The following is a 17958-nucleotide window of genomic DNA, read 5'->3' as shown; positions in this document are numbered from 1 at the left end:
CCTGGAGTCCTGGGATCGAGTCCCACATCGGGCTCCCAGCATGGAGCCTGCTTCTCCCTCTGCCTGTGTCTCTGCCTCTCTCTCTCTCTCTCTCTCTCATGAATAAATAAATAAAATCTTAAAAAAAAAATAGCACAAAAGCCAGTGATCTGAGGATAAACTATTCAAAAAAGCAACATGATGGAAAGACAACTTCCTTATGCACACACAAAGGGGATAGTACTTAGGAATAGCCCAGCAGGGGTCACTGGAATTACCTGAGCAGTTGATCAGGTCAGTTGATCATAAACTATCTGGTAGGCTATAGGCAGCTACAAAACCAGATGGCCCACTTTTTCACATCCCAGGCCACATCTTGCTGTCTCAAGTGAGATCATGGCAGCAGTGCCCCTCAGGATGGGCCAGGCCAGCTCCACCCAGCTCACATTCTTCTGCCCAGCGTGCTCCAACTGTTGCTCAACCTCACCAGAACCATAAGGATGTGAGAGGCCACGGTCCCCTGTGCCTCTTAACAGTAGGGAATGTACTACCTGGATATTTGCAAGGTCTGCTACTTTTCCAGAGGTCACCCTTTTTACACATGATAAAAGGGTCAGTATCCAGTATCCTCCTGTCTGGATGCAATGGGCTGTGGGCAACAAGGGTGTTGAGCAATGTTATGGGTCACACCCCATCACACAAACTGCAAGAGATCTTCTGTAAAGGGAATTGGTACAAATATTTCTTGAAGTAAATGATCCATTGGCAAGGGTTTGACAGTTAGTTGAGGAATTTAAGAACTGACCTTACAATTCAGAGTACAAACCTAGGAGAGCCCTTCTAGATCATCTAGTCCAAAAGTCACAAATGTTGTCTGTAAAGGGCCAGAGAGTCAATGTGTCCACTTTGTAGACCATACAGTCCCTGTCACAACTCAGCTCCACTGTGGTACAGCAAGAGCCTCAAAGACAGGAGGTAGTGAGAGGGTGTGGCTGTGCCCATAAAGCCATATCCACAGGGACAGGCAAGGGCCACGTGACACTAGCCACAGTTGGCTGACCCTGTTCTAGTCCAATCCCCTCTTTTTATGGAATTAGAAACTGCAACCTGGAGGAGGGAGTCAGTCCTGGCCAGATAAGGACTTGCTACCTGGAGACAGCCTACACAGTTTTTTTTTTACCAAGTAAAGTCATGCTCTTGAGACATGGAATGCCTGGCTCTTTCTTGCCCAAGAGGAAATCTTGGATTAGATTTAAGATTAAAGCACTGGGACCAAAAGTCAGGCAGACTTAAGTTCAAATTCAGGCATTGCCCTAAAATTACCTAAGTTTTCTAAACATTAATCTTTCTCATTAGAAAGTAAACAATAAAACTGCATTCAGCTAGGATTGTCCTGAACTATGTAAAGATAATGATGAACAAGGTGAATATATAGGGGTAGATGTGAGCATGTTGAGGTGAAGGTGAACAGGATGAACTACTTAGGCAAAGGTAACAAGGAGAGGTATGTAAAAAGCCTAGATGTAATGACTGTTCAGTAAATGCCAGCTGTCATCTCCCATCCCTCATCTGAATTCTCACACCTCTTGTCAAGCTCCCTGATAATCCACCCCCTACCTTACTTAAAAGGACCAAAGATAATATAGGTGAACTTTGAAAACTATAAGATGAGTGAGATGGCATGATACCCTTCTAGATCTAATCCACTCCTTTTTCCCATTCAGATGTCTCTTTCCATGAATATAGTACACTCATCTCCACCTACATTCATCTGTCACCTATTTATGGAGTACATTTAGGACCAAAACTACTAAGCAAGTTGTCATACATATGTTCTCATCATATGATTCCAGTCACTTTCAAAGGCATCATCTAGTCTCTTTACATACTCAAATCCTATGTCTGCTTCCTGAATCAAGTATTATTTTCTCCAGGATGGTGCCCTTGTCCTACTGTCTCCTGATCCTCAGCACCATTCTCACCTCTGATCATTCCTATATCACAGGGACTGAAATCCTGGAAATTACATCTTATTCTCTCAACCAGGGAAGCTTCTGGTCTAGCTTATGCCATTATGCCACTGGAAGATGAAATCTGGAAGATGGAAGAGAAAGGATGAAGTATTGTTCTTCTCTAATAGCAGTGAATAGGTGTATGACCAGACAGCAGACACAGGTTTCATGGTATTTAGGCAAGCTCCCAGAAATCACCTGCTTTAATTCAGCAGGTAGTGGATTTCCCAGTGGTGACCTCCTACAATTCCAGCACTTTCTAATTTTTCTCAAATCCAGGAGTGTTTCTCCCTTGTACCCTCAACCCTGCCAACAATTTTATGAGCATATAATTCCTCATATTATATCTTTTTCTATTAAAATATAGAGTAGTTTTAGAGATTTTATTTATTTATTCATGAGAGACACAGAGAAAGAGAAAGAGAAAGAGAAAGAGAAAGAGAAAGAGAAAGAGAAAGAGACACAGGCAGAGGGAGAAGCAAGCTCCAAGCAGGGAGCCTGATGTGGGACTCGATCCCAGGTCTTCAGGATCAGGGGCCCCGTTGAGCCACCGGGGCTGCCCCAGAATAGTTTTAGACCAAACTTTGACTGGTACAGTCATTGGAGCCTTGAAATGAGTCTTCACCATGAAAATTAAATATGGAATTAGCTTGCTTAACAGCTGTGTGGCAGGCATGCAGAAACCAGGATCAGAGTCTAGAAAAATGGCACCCCATATTCTGTGGTGGTAAAGCACTTGGTAAAACTGCCACCTGCAATAACTTGGAAACCACCTGCCTACCAACCAGAGGGCTTCAGGGTAACTAATTGGAAAGAACCAGTGTGGTTGTGCTCGCTTCAGCAGCACATGTACTAAAAATTGGAAAGAACCAGTAAGGTAGAGTGCATCGGCCACTACTGGCTTTTTCTGGGCGAGATATATAAGATAAGAGACCAAGAGAGACCTGACCAATGAGTAAGCAGAATGAAAGGAAATATAGTCTGGAAATTTGGGTGTTGAAAGGTTGGAAAACCCAACTATTTCTAATGTCAGAAGTCCAGTAAACTTCTCAGCTGAATAATTCAGTCTTTCATCAATGATCACATTAAGGGTATTGTTTCCCTAATAATTTTCTTGAATAATAACAAAATGGCCACCATTAAGTTGATAAGAAAGAGGAATGATTATGTGAAAAATAATTAGTAAAAATAATAATGGAGGAAAAAAGAAAAATAATAGTAGTAATAATGTCTAGGAAATATGCTCTGGATGTGTTACTAACACAGAACTAATATGGAAACAATGGACTTGGGTATTCTTCCAGAAGGCAGAATCATGGTTGTGATGGTTTTAAATGTCTAAACTTGCTTCTAACAAATAGAATAAGGTGATGGAATAATGTATGACTTTTGAAATAAAGCATTTTAAAAAGGCATTGTGGCTTCCTTCTTTCTCTCTTAGATAGCTCGCTCTAGGAAGCTAGCTGCCATGTAGCAGTTCGTAGTCCTACGAACTGTATCATGAGCAACTGAGACTGCTCATCAACAGCCAGAGAGGAACTGAGGCCTCAAACCTACGGTTGTGTGGGTTAGCAACTCCTCCAGCCTTAGTCAAGCCTTCAGATGACAACAGCCCCAGTCAACATACTAACTGAAACCTTAGGGGAGACCCTGAGCCAGAACTACTCATGAAAGCTACTTCTAGATTCCTGACCCTCAGAAACTACAATATAAGTAAGCATTTATTGCTTTCAGTTGTAAATGTTAAGATATTTTGCTATGCAGCAATAGATAACTAATACAATGATCAAATCAAAAGGGGGGAGGGGCTCTTCACAATCTGTCCACTAAGAGTTTAAAACTACTGTAAGCCTACTGCTTTTCAATTTGTGTCCAGTTCTAGACAAACTTGGCAAATATGAACTTCTACTGTGATTATCCTGTTTTCGTTCTACCCTTCATGTTCAGTTTATGAGGATGTGGAAAGACATGTATTTTAGTCTTTAGGGCATTAGACCATAAGCAGCTACATGCAGACTGGTGGGGAGGACTGCACATCATTTGTGTGTGATCATTAAACTGGATGCAGAGACTGGATGGGATTATGGGATGTGCTTCTTTTAGGGAGAAATAAATGTGGGAGAAAGATAAAACAGGTATTTAATGACCAGAAGGATAGACTATGGCAAACACATTAATACTATGTATTTCCCAAATCCCATTTTTCTTCTCATCTCAGACACATAGCTGAGTTCTATTTCCTAGTCTCTCTGTAGTTAGTAGGGCTAAACAGTTCTGACTAAGGGAACATGGGTAGAAATGTCCATAGCACTTCCAGGTCTGGCCCCTAAAAAGTCTTCTGAGCCATTATTCTTGCTTTATTTCCTCACTAGCTGTCCATATGCAGTGCATCCAGTGGAGGACTCAAAGGCCCAGGTTATTGCAAATCTTCTACAGGGAAGCAACCTGGGTCCCTGCACGTATCATGTACATGCATGTACACGTACTCACACACACATTCACATACACACTTGACCACCAAGTAAGATAGAAATAATTTTTTTTCTTTTTTAAGTTTTATTTAAAATCAATTATTAACATATAGTGGTGTATTATTAGTTTCAGAGGTAGAGTTCAGTGATTCATCAGTTGCATATAATATCCAGTATTCATTACATCAAGTGCCTTCCTTTATGCCCATCACCCAATTACTCCATCCTCCCACCCACCTCCCCTCCAGCAACCCTCAGTTTGTTTCCTATAGTTAAGAGTCTCTTATGGTTTTTATCCCTCTCTGATTTCATCTTATTTTGCTTTTCCCTCCTTTCTCCTATGTTTCATAAATTTGCATGTCATCCTTGCACAGAGACCATGCTAATCTTCTCTGTATCATTCCAATTTTAGTATATGTGCTGCCAAAGTGAGCACTAGAAATAAGTTTTTATTTGAGTATTTGTTATAGCAGTTACCTGCCATTACTAAAACAATTTAACTCCTCTGTTCTGAACTGCAATTTTACCAAGAGCTGGTGCCAAACTATTTCACAATTATATACGCAGGCAACCCTTGAGTTACAGCAATCCATATTTACAATTCTCTGACAACCACCCTATGATATTAGCTATGGTATGGTAAAACCAGAAGAATATAAAACCAGATATCCCAGGAGGGCTTTTGTCATGGCCTGACACTGCCCTCTCCTTTAGTGGTTAAGAGCATAGACTCAAATTACTTAATTTAGTTCTCATATCATCCATGTAAGAAATGAGTTATTATCAACAGTTTGCTACATCTGAGAAAGTCAAGACACTAGGAGGCCTGGAGACTTGCCCAAAGTCATACAGTATTTCTATCCAGCTCTTCTGACTTCAAATCCGGTGGTCTCTCCCACATATCATAATGCAAGGGAAAAAGAAAGCCCATCTGTGGCCTTGGGGTTCTCTATCTCTCTCTGCAAGTTTTATTGCCATATGACTTCAAACATGTAAAAATAACAGACAAGATAAGCACACATCACTCTTCTTCCCAGTTCTAACAAGACCCTTCCCAGACACAGATGATTCCATTCCCAGCTGGAAATGCTTTCCTGGAGCAGGAATTTGAATTTCCCGTGGGAACAGATACTCCTACCCCATCCTTCTATGTGTAGAATCTACAGGGCTCTTCCCATCCCTGTTAGGCCAAGGAGAGGTACCACTACAACATTCCTCTGGGGAGAAGAACCTTCAAACTGCAGTAATCTGGACTTTATCTGCTTTGAGAGGTTAATACAGACCTAAACCTCCAGTCACTAAGCAAATGAGCCAACTGTTAAAATTGTCTTTCCCAGTTCCTGATCCAATAGAACATATCTGTCCTGCAGTGACACTAGAATTACCACAAAGTTGGAACAGGATTCGCAGGGAAACTCAATTACAGATTGCAGAAGCTGCAGTATTCATTAACAGGTCTTGTCAGTGGCCCTAATAGTGCAAATACATGCATCCCTCATCTGGGTACAAGGGACACCAAACATGTGCCTTCTGAAACAGAAGGATGCTAGAAGCTGGATAAAGCATCATTCCAACAAAAAGCAGTTTTTACACCTGCCAGCAGCCAGAGATTGGATCTCGGAGGCCAGACAACCAATGAGCTTTTGCCTCCATGATGTAATGCTTCCAACGTGGAATCTTACTGGGTGAAGGACTTGTCACTCACTCATCAAAGTTTACAGGGATGAAATCTGTGGAATCCAGGGTTTTCTCTCATAGTGAGAGGCTCAGTGAAGCTCTGGTTGAACTCTTGCTGTTTTTCTCTCCTACAATTCACTTCTGAAATTGTAGATTTCTTGGGCTTCTGTGCATTTTAGGTTGTTTAGCATAAAAAGCCCTTTGGTTAATAGACTTTCCAAAGCCATAAATATTTTCTGGACATTGATGCTCCATACTTTTCAGAATGCTGCTATTATTTTTATCACTTCCACTTTATCCTTGGAAACAGTTGGGAGTAGAAAAATATCCCAATTGCAGTGATTCTAGAGGTGAGAACTGTTGAACCCAGGATACAGATTTTATTTTTTTTTTTTTAATTTTTTAAGGTATTTATTTATTTATTTATGATAGTCACAGAGAGAGAGAGAAGGGCAGAGACACAGGCAGAGGGAGAAGCAGGCTCCATGCACCGGGAGCCCGATGTGGGATTCGATCCCGGGTCTCCAGGATCACACCCTGGGCCAAAGGCAGGCGCCAAACCGCTGCGCCACCCAGGGATCCCCAGGATACAGATTTTTAAACCAGAAAGGAAAGAAAGGAGTCATAAGTCTGAGTGTGGCTCTGGAAATATTTTCTGGGCTGTCAATCAAACCACTCCCACCTACACATGTCCCATTTCTCATTGTGCATTAACTCAGCAGCTTGCTGCCACACCCAGGCCTGTGCTGGTCAAGGGCCTGTGTGCAGTACAGTGTGGTAGGAGATTGAGCCCGCTGGGCTGGTCTCCAATCCCAGAGGCCACATGACCTTGAGTAAGTCCGTATGTCAGTGTGAGCTTCAGCTTCTACACTGTAAAGTGAGCCTACCAATGTCTCTCTGGCAGAGGGGTTGTCAGGATTAGAGGAGGGCATGCACATGAGTCCCTGGCACAAAGCTTGTGTTCAGAAAATAGTAGAATAGCGGCTTCAAAAGGTGTCTGTCCCAGCAATGGGCTTCAGGAGGGCTGGGAGTTCTAGTCAGTGATAAGGCATCAGGGAGCATCCACAGAAGGCGGGGACAAGGCAACTTCCTAGTGCTGACCAGGTAGCCTCATGCAGATTGAAGACCATTTTTCCAAGAACACAGGCTCAGCATTGCCCATGTGAAGTTCCACAGTGTCCCCAAAGCAGAGGAGCCCCACCAGCATGGCAGTCACACTTTCCACGAAGGTCGTATGTGGAACCAACTACTTTCCAACCAGGAATATGTCCACAGGAACTTCACTGAACCAGATTGCCTTGTACTTGAGACATCTCCAGGCACATGTAGGGGATGCCTATGCATTGAGAAAAGTGGGAAAGGAGTAAAAGGAGAAAATATGCCTGATCTTCTATGACCAAAAACTATACTTCTTCAGTTTAGCATGGTTTTATTTTTTTTTATTTTTATTTTTTTAAAGGTTTTATTTATCCACTCATGAGAGAGACACAGAGGGAGAGAGAGGCAGAGACACAGGCAGAGGGAGAAGCAGGCTCCATGCAGGGAGCCCGATGTGGGACTCGATCCAGGGTCTCCAGGATCATGCCCCGGGCTGCAGGCGGCGCTAAACCGCTGCGCCACCGGGGCTGCCCTAGCATGGTTTTAGATCTCAATATTCAAAAGCACCAGGCAGATGAGGCCCGGAAGTATACATTCCTTACAATCTGAGGACAAATGGAGATAACAGTCTCAAGAGAAGTGGTGTGTAAGCCAGAAAGGTCCAGTCAAGGCCTCTGGGGAGAGAGAATGAGGCCAGTGGCAGGAGGGTACAAGTCCAGAGGGTGGGGAAGGAGACCTGAGATCAAAGACTGGCCCTAACCCTCCCCCATCCCTATCCCTCTGGCCTCCCTCCACACCCTCTACCCAGCCACTAAGACAGCTGCCCTGCCAGTCCTGTACCAGCTCATGCAAGGAAACAAAAAAAATGCCATGATCACAGAATCGCCTCAGAAACCGAAAACCCTGCCAGTTTTTTGCCCAGGGAAAAGTAGGGATTAGGTAGAGGGTTCAGCCCTGGCCTCTCCCCAGGCTACCATCAGTGAGCTTGTAAATACGACCAAACCCCACCTTGGGAGATACAAAGCATTAAGGGTGAAACCATGGCATGTCACGCTTAGGATCAGAAGCTCATCTGAAATTTTCAAGATGTTCTCCTTAATACAGTCATCTGGATGATATGGAGGAGCTTCGATAACTTCTCTGAGCGATAAAATTAGTCATGCTACACTGCAAGGCTGTTTCCAATTTACGCTGCTTACATTCAAGCTTTCCCAACATTTGGCACATGCATATTTTAGTGCCTTCTGCCTTTAACAATGTGTCTCTCATAGGCTTACTACTTGGGAGGCTCAGAAGAGACACAAAGACACAGGATCAGGAGCTCTCCTCCATCATAAAAGCCATAGCTGACTCCCTGCCATTCTGAGCATGCAAATTCTGCAATGGCCACCACCTTGAGCAATGGAACGGTTTTTTCTTTCACAAATGGGGACTCTGATATTTGGAGAGGACTTTCTCAAAGCTGCAAAAATACTAAGTGATGAAACCTAGATTTCAGTCTAGCCTGTCTGGCTCCAAAGCCAAGTGTTTTTCTCCTATGTAGTCACAAATTCAGAGGCACATCTATCATTTGCTACTTGACATTGTGTCAATCAGCCTCCATGCAGAGCTAGTGTCCCATTCCCAAGTCAGGTCAGACTGAGGACACTAAGCCACTCAGTCCCTCTTGCTTTGCAATGATAATGGGCAAATCACAAATTGCAAATTGGCTCCTCCTCCATGCTTCAGCACTGTTTTTGGGTAGGTCGTGGCCAGGCACCAAAAGGAAAAACAGCTAGGTGAGTCAACTGGCCGTTGAGGTGTCCTCTCCCCTCTGCTCCAGCAATAGGCGAGGAGCCCTTTAGATGGTCTGAAATGCCTGTCCTCTTCCTTTTCCTTCAAACTTCTCTCTTGCCATTTTTTGGCTGAACCCCCTTGAGGTCTTCAAATTCATCTACCATAAGCCTCTCCTGGCTGTCTCTTGCAGTATTCAATGTGGCCAGACTCCTAAGTCTTATCCTATTTCTGAATTCCATAACTCAAAGATATGTGGATTACCTGAGAAAAGCCTTCCTCAGCACTTTATGGCAGAAGTAAGTGCCCACCATCTTCTCCTCCACTTTGATGAAATAAAGAGGATCAGAAAGTCAGGTCAGCATACTTAGAGACAGGACATAAGGATTCCCACAGGCCAGACCCCAGCAGCAGGGCAGATTTCCTCTGGGGACATCTGCCCCCAAACTCTCTGGACCCCGAGCAGCTCTCACCTGAACAATTTCTAGGAATGATCCTTGTGGATTCTGGTGAGAGGTCATAGACTCTCAAACAATAAAACTTCATCCCTCTGCTAAATATCATTCATGTGCTAAATGCTATACAGAACATACACTGACCTTCAGCTGTCCCAATATCTGAATTTCAAATGTCATCCACTGAGAACATGCAGATTGCTAAGCATCCACGGTAGGGCACTCTGTAGGCCCTTAACAGGTGAGCTCCCAAGTGGGCTAGCCCTATACTCACTGCAGGTCTTACCATGCAGCATGTCTCCCCTGACAATTGGCTGCAATCCTACTTCTCTTTCCAGGCCAGGGTGGAGAGTACTCTTGAAATGGACATTAGTCTCTGCTACAGAGAGAAACAGTATGATATCACTTCATGTTATGGTTTTTCCCAGGGTAGAGGGTTGTGCACTATGTACCATAAAAGAACTATCTTTCCCTTCCCATCTATTATAGGATTATTATAGAACCCTGCTCTTGGGATGCCTGAGTGGGTCAGTGTTTGAGCATCGGCCTTTGGCTCAGGGAGTGATCCCGGGGTCCTGGGATCAAGTCCCACATCAAGCTCCCTGCAGGGAGCCTGCTTCTCCCTCTGCCTATGTCTCTGCCTTTCTCTATGATGAATAAATAAAATCTTAAAAAAAAAAAAAAAAAAAAAAAAAGAACCCTGCTTCTGCCTTGTTAATTAGGCTCTATTTTTAAAGGATCTTTACTGCTGATGACAAGTCAGACCAGCAGGTACTTGTAGTGTCAAAGGGTCTAGGGCAGGATTTTTTTTTTCCCTACAGAGAGGCTGCAACAATTTATTCCTACTAAATCACAGAAAATCATTGTTGCCTTCAAGGTATTGGATTGTAAATTTCACTTTTGTAAAGATATTTTTGTTACGTCTCATACAATTTTACACACAAGAACCCTAATTTATTAGCTCTCTCAACTCCCCAGCAACAAAGGTGACACATACCTGTCTTATGACTGCCTAGTGACAGTACAAATTAAGGGCAGAACCCAAAGAATATCTAAAGATCCCACCTCTTCATGAGTGAGTCCTTTCTAAAGACTTCTTCTTAAGTATGTAAGATTTTTCTATCACTTTCCAAATCTCTTGACTGTGTCCCAAAGATGAATTCAGCCCCTTCTTATTAAGAGAGGAAGGAAGAGAGGGAGGGAGACTAAGTGATATTTTCTTTCTCAGCAGCATGAGTATGAGCCACTCCTGAACATCATCAATTCCTCACTGTGGCTTAGGGACTTAGTGGCTTCTTGAATGGCAATTTTAGAGCTAGGTAAGAAAAAATCAGGAAGGGGGTTGAATGACTACTGCAAGATCAGAAAGAAAAACAGTGGGTGAATCCAGAAATAAGTCCAGGAGTCCTACTTCAGGCCAAGTCATCTCTCCTTCCATCCAAGATAGATTTACCTAAAAGAGCTGACTTTGCCAAACATACCCAGAAATAGGCAGAGACTGCAGGCTGAGACTCATCACAAGGGATCTCTGAAGAGGACCTCTGGTCCTCTGATGTCATAGAGAACAACAAGCTCTTCATAGCTGAGCCATCACTCTGCATGACATCGCCACTTTGTAAGAATTTAAGAGCAGTTTATAGGGCTCTCCATTCCAAGACTCAGCTCTTGTTCCCTCAATGCCTCTTCCTTGTGGCTCCAAAGCTCCTACTGGGGCAAAATTAGTACAGACATTGTCTTCCCAGCAGCTTTGGGGTTATGTTTGCCAAGGAAGGGGTGGTATAAGTGTGCTTGGAGTCTGACCTTATGGCTTGAAGGTAAAACAGAGCATGCTGGTATAACCACAATAAATGAAGTGAAGAAAGGAGACTTGGCTTCCATTCTCAGCTGTAATTACACTGGAAACAATAGAGAGTTTTTATTATGATCCTGTGTCATTTCTTGGCCCTGTGATATATAGGTCTGGCAAGAAACCTGTTGGTCAGGAAAAGCAACTATGCTACTTAGAGTTTATTGGATCTAGCTCCCTTGTCCCCAGATCCTAGCTCTTTCACCTGAACTGAGCACCCTGCTTGAAATGTTTTATGGCAAATCCATTTAACAAGTCTAAGGGTCATCTAGGCAGAGAGGGCCCTAAGTAATTCATTTCTCTAACAAACATTTACTTAGGACTTGCTAAGTTCCATATCTCATCTAAGCACTTACATGCACTAGTTACTTAAGTCCCAAAACAGAACAATTGGGGGAGGATGCTGGAAAGATAGTGGAGTAGGAGAATCCAAGCTTGCCTCATCACACAGGTACAACTAGCTAACGCTCACATCAGCATAAATAATCCAAAAAATGACCTGAAGACTGGCAGGACAAACTCCACGCTAAAGGTAGAGAAGAGGCCACATCAAAGAAGGTAGGAAGGGCAAAGATGCAGTTTGGGAGTGAAAAGAACCATGACCATCTGCGCAGGAGGGAGCTGGGGTTGCAGAGAAAGGCAAGAAACAGAAAATCACACTGGGGAGCCCATTCAGGTTAGACAAATCCCCATAACATTCAGCTTTGAAAGCAGGAGGGACTGAATTTTGTGAGTTCTTATGACCAGCTGGACTTGGAGCCTGGAATTTTAAAAATCAGCATGCTTGGCTCTGGGAGAGCACAGAGGGTGTTAGGAAGCTGAGTCCCTGCCCTTAAAGAGAGAGCAGACAGCCAGTGGAGATACAGCCTGGAAGCAGCATTTTGAAAAATGCTAGAGACAGATGGTAAGGAGCATTATTTACTCATCTCAGAGCATAACCCAGAGAGGCAGAGATCATGGGGAGACCCTTTCAGGAACAAAGGAGCTGGCATGCACCATATTCCTCCCCAACCCTTCAAACATAAACATATAGCCATCTGCAGGAACCATTACCATGCCAACACTCACTAAATAACCTGCTTACACCAAGCCCTGCTCCCCATGCTTCCACGGATCCACACTTTCCAGTCCTGCTTACTTCAGTCCCTGTGCTGCAGTACCCCGCTCCCAGAAGACCAGCCTTGTGTCTCCTGACCTATGCCTTTTATGGAGCCTCAGTTTTGGCAGCAGTGACAGCAGGTCTCATTTCACAAGTAGACCAGCACATATCTTCTTAAAAAGTGCCCCACCCAGCCGGGGACCAAACACTGCCTATAACAGGCAAAAAGAGCCTTGGCAGACAACTGGACTATAAGAGAGGCCAGGTCTCAGCAGGAAGGCACATGAAAAACACATAGGAGACACTCCCTGAATTGCCAAGTCCTAGGGAACAGGAGACACCACACTACAGGACCTCTTCTTCATAAGGCTATTACCTTTAAGACCAAGAGACATAACTGACTTTCCTAACACAGAAACAGATGCAAAGAGACAAAATGAGGAGACAAAGGAATGTGTCCCAAATGAAAGAATGGAACCAAATTGTAGCAAGAGACCTAAGTGAAATGGATATAGGTAATATGTCTGACAGAATTTAAAGGAATGATTATCAAGATACTTACTGGACTTGAGAAAACAGTGGAGGACATCAGTGAAACCCTTAGCAAAGAGATAAAAAAAGAGGCAAGCAGAGATGAAAAACACAATAAATGAACTTGATGGAACAAATAATAGGCTAGAAAAACAAGAGGCATGAATTAATTCCTGAAAGACACACTAATGAAAAGTAATCAAGCTGAGCAAATGAGAGGGGGAAAAGTATGCATATTGAGGACAGTCTAAGGGACTTCCACTAAAGTTATACTCCATCAAGTGTAGTAACATTTGCATTATAGGAATCCCAGAAGACACACCAAAAGGGGGCAGAAAATACTTGAATAAATAATAGCTGAAAACTTCCCTAAATGGAGAAGGAAACATATCCAGATCCAGGAGGCACAGAAATTTCCCAATAAAATCAACCCAAGAAAGTACACACCAAGACACATAGTAATTAAGATGGCAAAAAGTAGTAATAAAGAAGAAAAATTTTAAGCAGCAAAAGAAAAGAAGACAGTTACATAGAAGGGAAACCCCATAAGGCCATCAGCAGATATTCAGTAGAAACTTTGCTGGCCAGAAGAGAGTAGCACAATATATTCAAAGTGCTAAAAGGAAACAATCTGCAGCTAAAAATATTCTATCCAGCAAGGCTGTCATTCAGAATATAAGAAGAAATAAAGAGTTGTCAGATAAACAAAAACTAAAGGAGTTCATGACCACTAAACCAGCCCTACAAGAAATATTAAAATGGGGACTCTTTGGAAATGAAAGACCATAAGGGAGAGTATAAAAAGCAAAACACACAAAAGCAATAAAGATAAATATTTCTGAAAAATCAGTCAAGGGATTCATAAAATAAAAGGATACAAAATATGACACCATATATGTCAAACATGGGGGGAGAGAAGTAAAGAATGGGACTCAACCTTAAGCCACCATCAACTTAATGTAAACTACTCTATGCAGAAGATGTTCTATGCAAACCTAATGGTAACCACAAATCAAAAACCAGTAGTAGATATGCAAAGAATAAAGAGAAAGGAATCGGGATGCCTAGGTGGCTTTGTGGTTGAGTATCTGCCTTCAGCTCAGGTCGTGATCCTGGGGTCCTGGGATTGAGTGCCACACCGGGCTCCCCACAGGGAGCCTGCTTCTCCCTCTGCCTGTGTCTCTGCCTCTCTGTGTCTCTCATGAATAAATAAAATCTTTTAAAAGGAGAGAAAGAGAAAGGAATCTAAGTATATCACTAAAGAAAGCTAATAAAAAAAAATTAAAGAAAGCTAATAAACCATGAAAGAAGGCAAGAGAACAAAGATCAGAAAAAAAAAAAAACTACAAAACGACCATATAACAAGTTTAAAAAATGGCAAAAATTACATATTTTTTAAATTACATATTTATCAATAATTACTTTGAATGTAAATGAACTGAAAACACCAATCAAAAGACATACGGTGACAGAATGGGTAAAAAAAAAAAAATAAAACCCATCTATATGCTGCCTACAAGAGACTCATTTCAAACACCTGCAGATTGAAAGTGAAAGGATGGAGAAACACCTATCATGCAAATGGGTGTCAAAAGAAAGCCAGGATAACAATGCTTGTATCATACCAAATAGACTTTAAAACAAAGACTGTTAGAAGAGACAAAGAAGGGTACTATATAATAATAAAGGGGACAATTCAACAAGAAGATATAACAATTGTAAATGTTTCTGAACCCAACGTGGGAGCACCCAAATACATAAAACAGTTAATAGCAAACATAAAGAAGCTAATCAATAGTAATACAATAATAGTAGGGGACATTAACACCCCACTTACATCCATGGACAGGACTAAACAGAAAAATCATCAAAGGACATGGCTTTGAATGACACACCGGACCAGATGGATTTAACAGATATATTCAGAACAGTCCTTCCTACAATAGCAGAATATGTATTCTTTTCAAGTGCACATGGAACATTCTGCAGAATAGGGCACAAAATAAGTCTCAAAAAATTCAAAATGACCAAAGTCATATCAAGCATCTTTTCTGACCACAATGCTATGAAAGTAGAAAGTAACTACAAGAAAAAAACTGGAAGGACCACAAATATGTGAAGGTTAAATAATATACCACTAAATAATGAATGGGTCAGCCTCTTGGTTGGTTCAAGGAAGAGATCAGAAATTACATGTAGACAAATGAAAATACAACGGTCCAAAATCTTTGGGACACAGCAAAAGCAGTTCTAAGAGGAAGTTTATAGCATTTCAGGCCTACCTCAAGAAGACAACAAAACAAAACAAAACAAAAACCTCAAATAAACAACCTAATCTTACACACAAAGGAGCTAGAAAAAAAGAAAAAGAAAAAAGAAAAACAAAACCAGCAGAAGGAAGGCAATAATAAAGAGAAGAGCAGAAATAAGTGATATAGAAACTAAGACAAAACAATAGAATAAGTCGGGATCCCTGGGTGGCGCAGCGGATTGGCGCCTGCCTTTGGCCCAGGGCGCGATCCTGGAGACCCGGGATCGAATCCCACAGTCGGGCTCCCGGTGCACTGGAGCCTGCTTCTCCCTCTGCCTGTGTCTCTGCCTCTCTCTCTCTCTCACTGTGTGCCTATCATAAATAAATAAAAATTAAAAAAAACAAAAACCAAAAAAAAAACAATAGAATAAGTCAATGAAACCAGGAGCTAGTTCTCTGAAAAGATCAACAAAACTGATATACCTTTAGCCAGCCTCATCAAAAAAGAGAGAGGGAGAGGACCCCCAAAAAATGAAATCACACATGAAAGAGGATAAATAACAATCAACACCACAGGGATACAAAATTGTAAGAGCATATTATGAAAAAGTATATGCCAACAAATTAGACAATCTAGACGAAATGGATAGATTTCTAGAAACATATAAGCTACCAAAATCAAAGTACAAAGAAATAGAAATTTGAACAGACTGATTGCCAGCAAATATGTTGAATGAGTAATCAAAGAACCCCCAACAAAAAAAGTCCAGGACCAGATGGTTACCTATATATACTCTGTATATATTATCTTATTAAACCTTCACAGCACCGCTGCAGGGGAGCACTGTTGTCACCACTGAAAGAGATTGTGTGAATTGCACCAGATTCACTGTTAGTGGCTGGCAGGATCAAGATGAAAACTGAAGTCTTTATGATTCCCAAACTCTCTGATTTCTGTCCGACACCAAACTGATGCTACAAGATTTTCTTGAGTACCATCTCTGTGCTCTTTCACTTCTCCATATGCTGCCATTGAGAGCACAGATAGGTAGAAAGATATCTTCTTTCCATCTTTGTAGCCAAAGATGTAGCTCTTCTCTCAAATGCTGTAGGTGGAAGTATAAATCAACACGACCTTTTTGGAGAGCAACTTGATAACATCCACCCAAATTATAAATATGTATATTTTTGACCCAGCAATTATATTGGAATTCCAGGCATTTCTCCACCAGATAAAGTTTCAAAAATATACAATGGTATCATTGCATAAAAATATTGATTTCAGTATTGTCTTTAGTAACAAAAGAACTGGGAAAAAACAGAAGGCTAAAAGGAAGAGGCTGCTAAAATAAATACTGGAACATCCATATAGCAAAATACCCTGTATCCGTTGAAAACAACACGAGTTATCTCTATATGCCAAGGAAGAATGTCTGGCTTATATGGATAAGTGGAAACAAAACAATAATATGTACAAATTATTTCTCATTTGTGAAAGAAAAGCATACATATGTATATCATATATGTATATAATATATATTATGTGTAAATTATTGGAAAGGATTCCCAGCAAAGTGTTGTTAAGTGGGCAATTTCAGAAGAACCTTTTATTTAATAACTTTTGATTATTAATTTGTACAATAAGTACAAATTATTTATATAAATAAAAGTTAATTTTTGAAAATATGCTGCTACAGCTCTGTACTTGAATGCAATGTTCTGATTAAACCTGACCTCTGATAATATCTTATAATTCCACTGTGAAAAATATATTATATTTAAATTCACTCTGTGGATTGCTAACTGTAACAGCATGTCTCTTGGTCAGCCTGGAATTGCTGCAAAGGACAGGCTTTGATGGATTAACACAGCCTCAGATCAGCCATGTAAGAGCTCACCTTACTGTCCTACAGATTAGCTATGCCTCGTTCGCATTTGCTCTTGGGCATTTTGAGGACAGCTCCAGGGATGCCAAAAGCACTTGGAACTTGATATTAAAAGGAACCCTAGGGACACCTGGGTGGCTCAGCAGTTAAGTGACTGCCTTCGGCTCAGGTCGTGATCCTGGAGACCTAGGATTGAGTTCCGCATTGGTCCCCTGCATGGAGCCTGCTTCTCCCTCTGCCCTATGTCTCTGACTCTCTCTCTCTCTCCGTGTCTCTCATGAATAAAAATAAATAAAATCTTTTTTAAAAAAGGAACCCCAAAACCCATGTCAGTTCCAGAATAGCCAACTATGCCAGGCTTTCTGGAGTAATTATTACATGAAAGAAGAACTGGTGGCTTAGGGAGGCAACAACAAGATGAGCAGAAACTATGTCACGGGAAGCCTGAGTGGCTCAATCGGTTGATTGTCTACCTTCAGCTCAGTGTCTCATGCATCCCAGGATCCTGGGATCGAGTCCGGCATCAGCCTCCTTGCTCAGCAGGGAGCCTGTGTCTCCCTCTGCCTACCACTCCCCCTGCTTGTGCTCTCTCTTTCTCTTTCTGAAAAACAAATAAAATAAAATCCTTAATAAAAAAAAGAAAGAAAGAAACTACGTCTATTGGAGGCAATGAGAAAACTGGCATGGGGGTGGTGTACATATGCTATGTGTATGGCCCCACATTAGGATGTTTAAATATAGTATGAAGAATTATAGACAGGTTAGTGGGGCCCAATTTTGGAGGGATTTGAAAACAAGCCAGGCAAGTAGAGGCCACTCCTGATATTGAACAGAGTGATATGATAAAAGTGGCTTATTCTGGGTGTAGTGTGCAGAGTGG

At 41.9% G+C, this 17958-nt stretch overlaps 1 long non-coding RNA gene and 1 other non-coding gene across 2 annotated transcripts in view; both read right to left on the bottom strand.

Annotated features, from left to right (window-relative positions):
* Nucleotides 1–17958, bottom strand: part of LOC112660845 (uncharacterized) — a 35660-nt gene that overhangs the window by 5906 nt on the left and 11796 nt on the right. The gene's annotated exons all lie outside the window — the stretch shown is intronic.
* LOC112660928 (U6 spliceosomal RNA) lies at nt 4792–4898 on the bottom strand. The gene has a single exon (XR_003137318.1). It is a non-coding gene; the product is annotated as a U6 spliceosomal RNA (small nuclear RNA).

This window comes from Canis lupus, chromosome 4, assembly GCF_003254725.2.
Source record: "Canis lupus dingo isolate Sandy chromosome 4, ASM325472v2, whole genome shotgun sequence".
NCBI lineage: Eukaryota > Metazoa > Chordata > Mammalia > Carnivora > Canidae > Canis > Canis lupus.
This window is presented reverse-complemented; position numbering and strand designations above follow the sequence as displayed.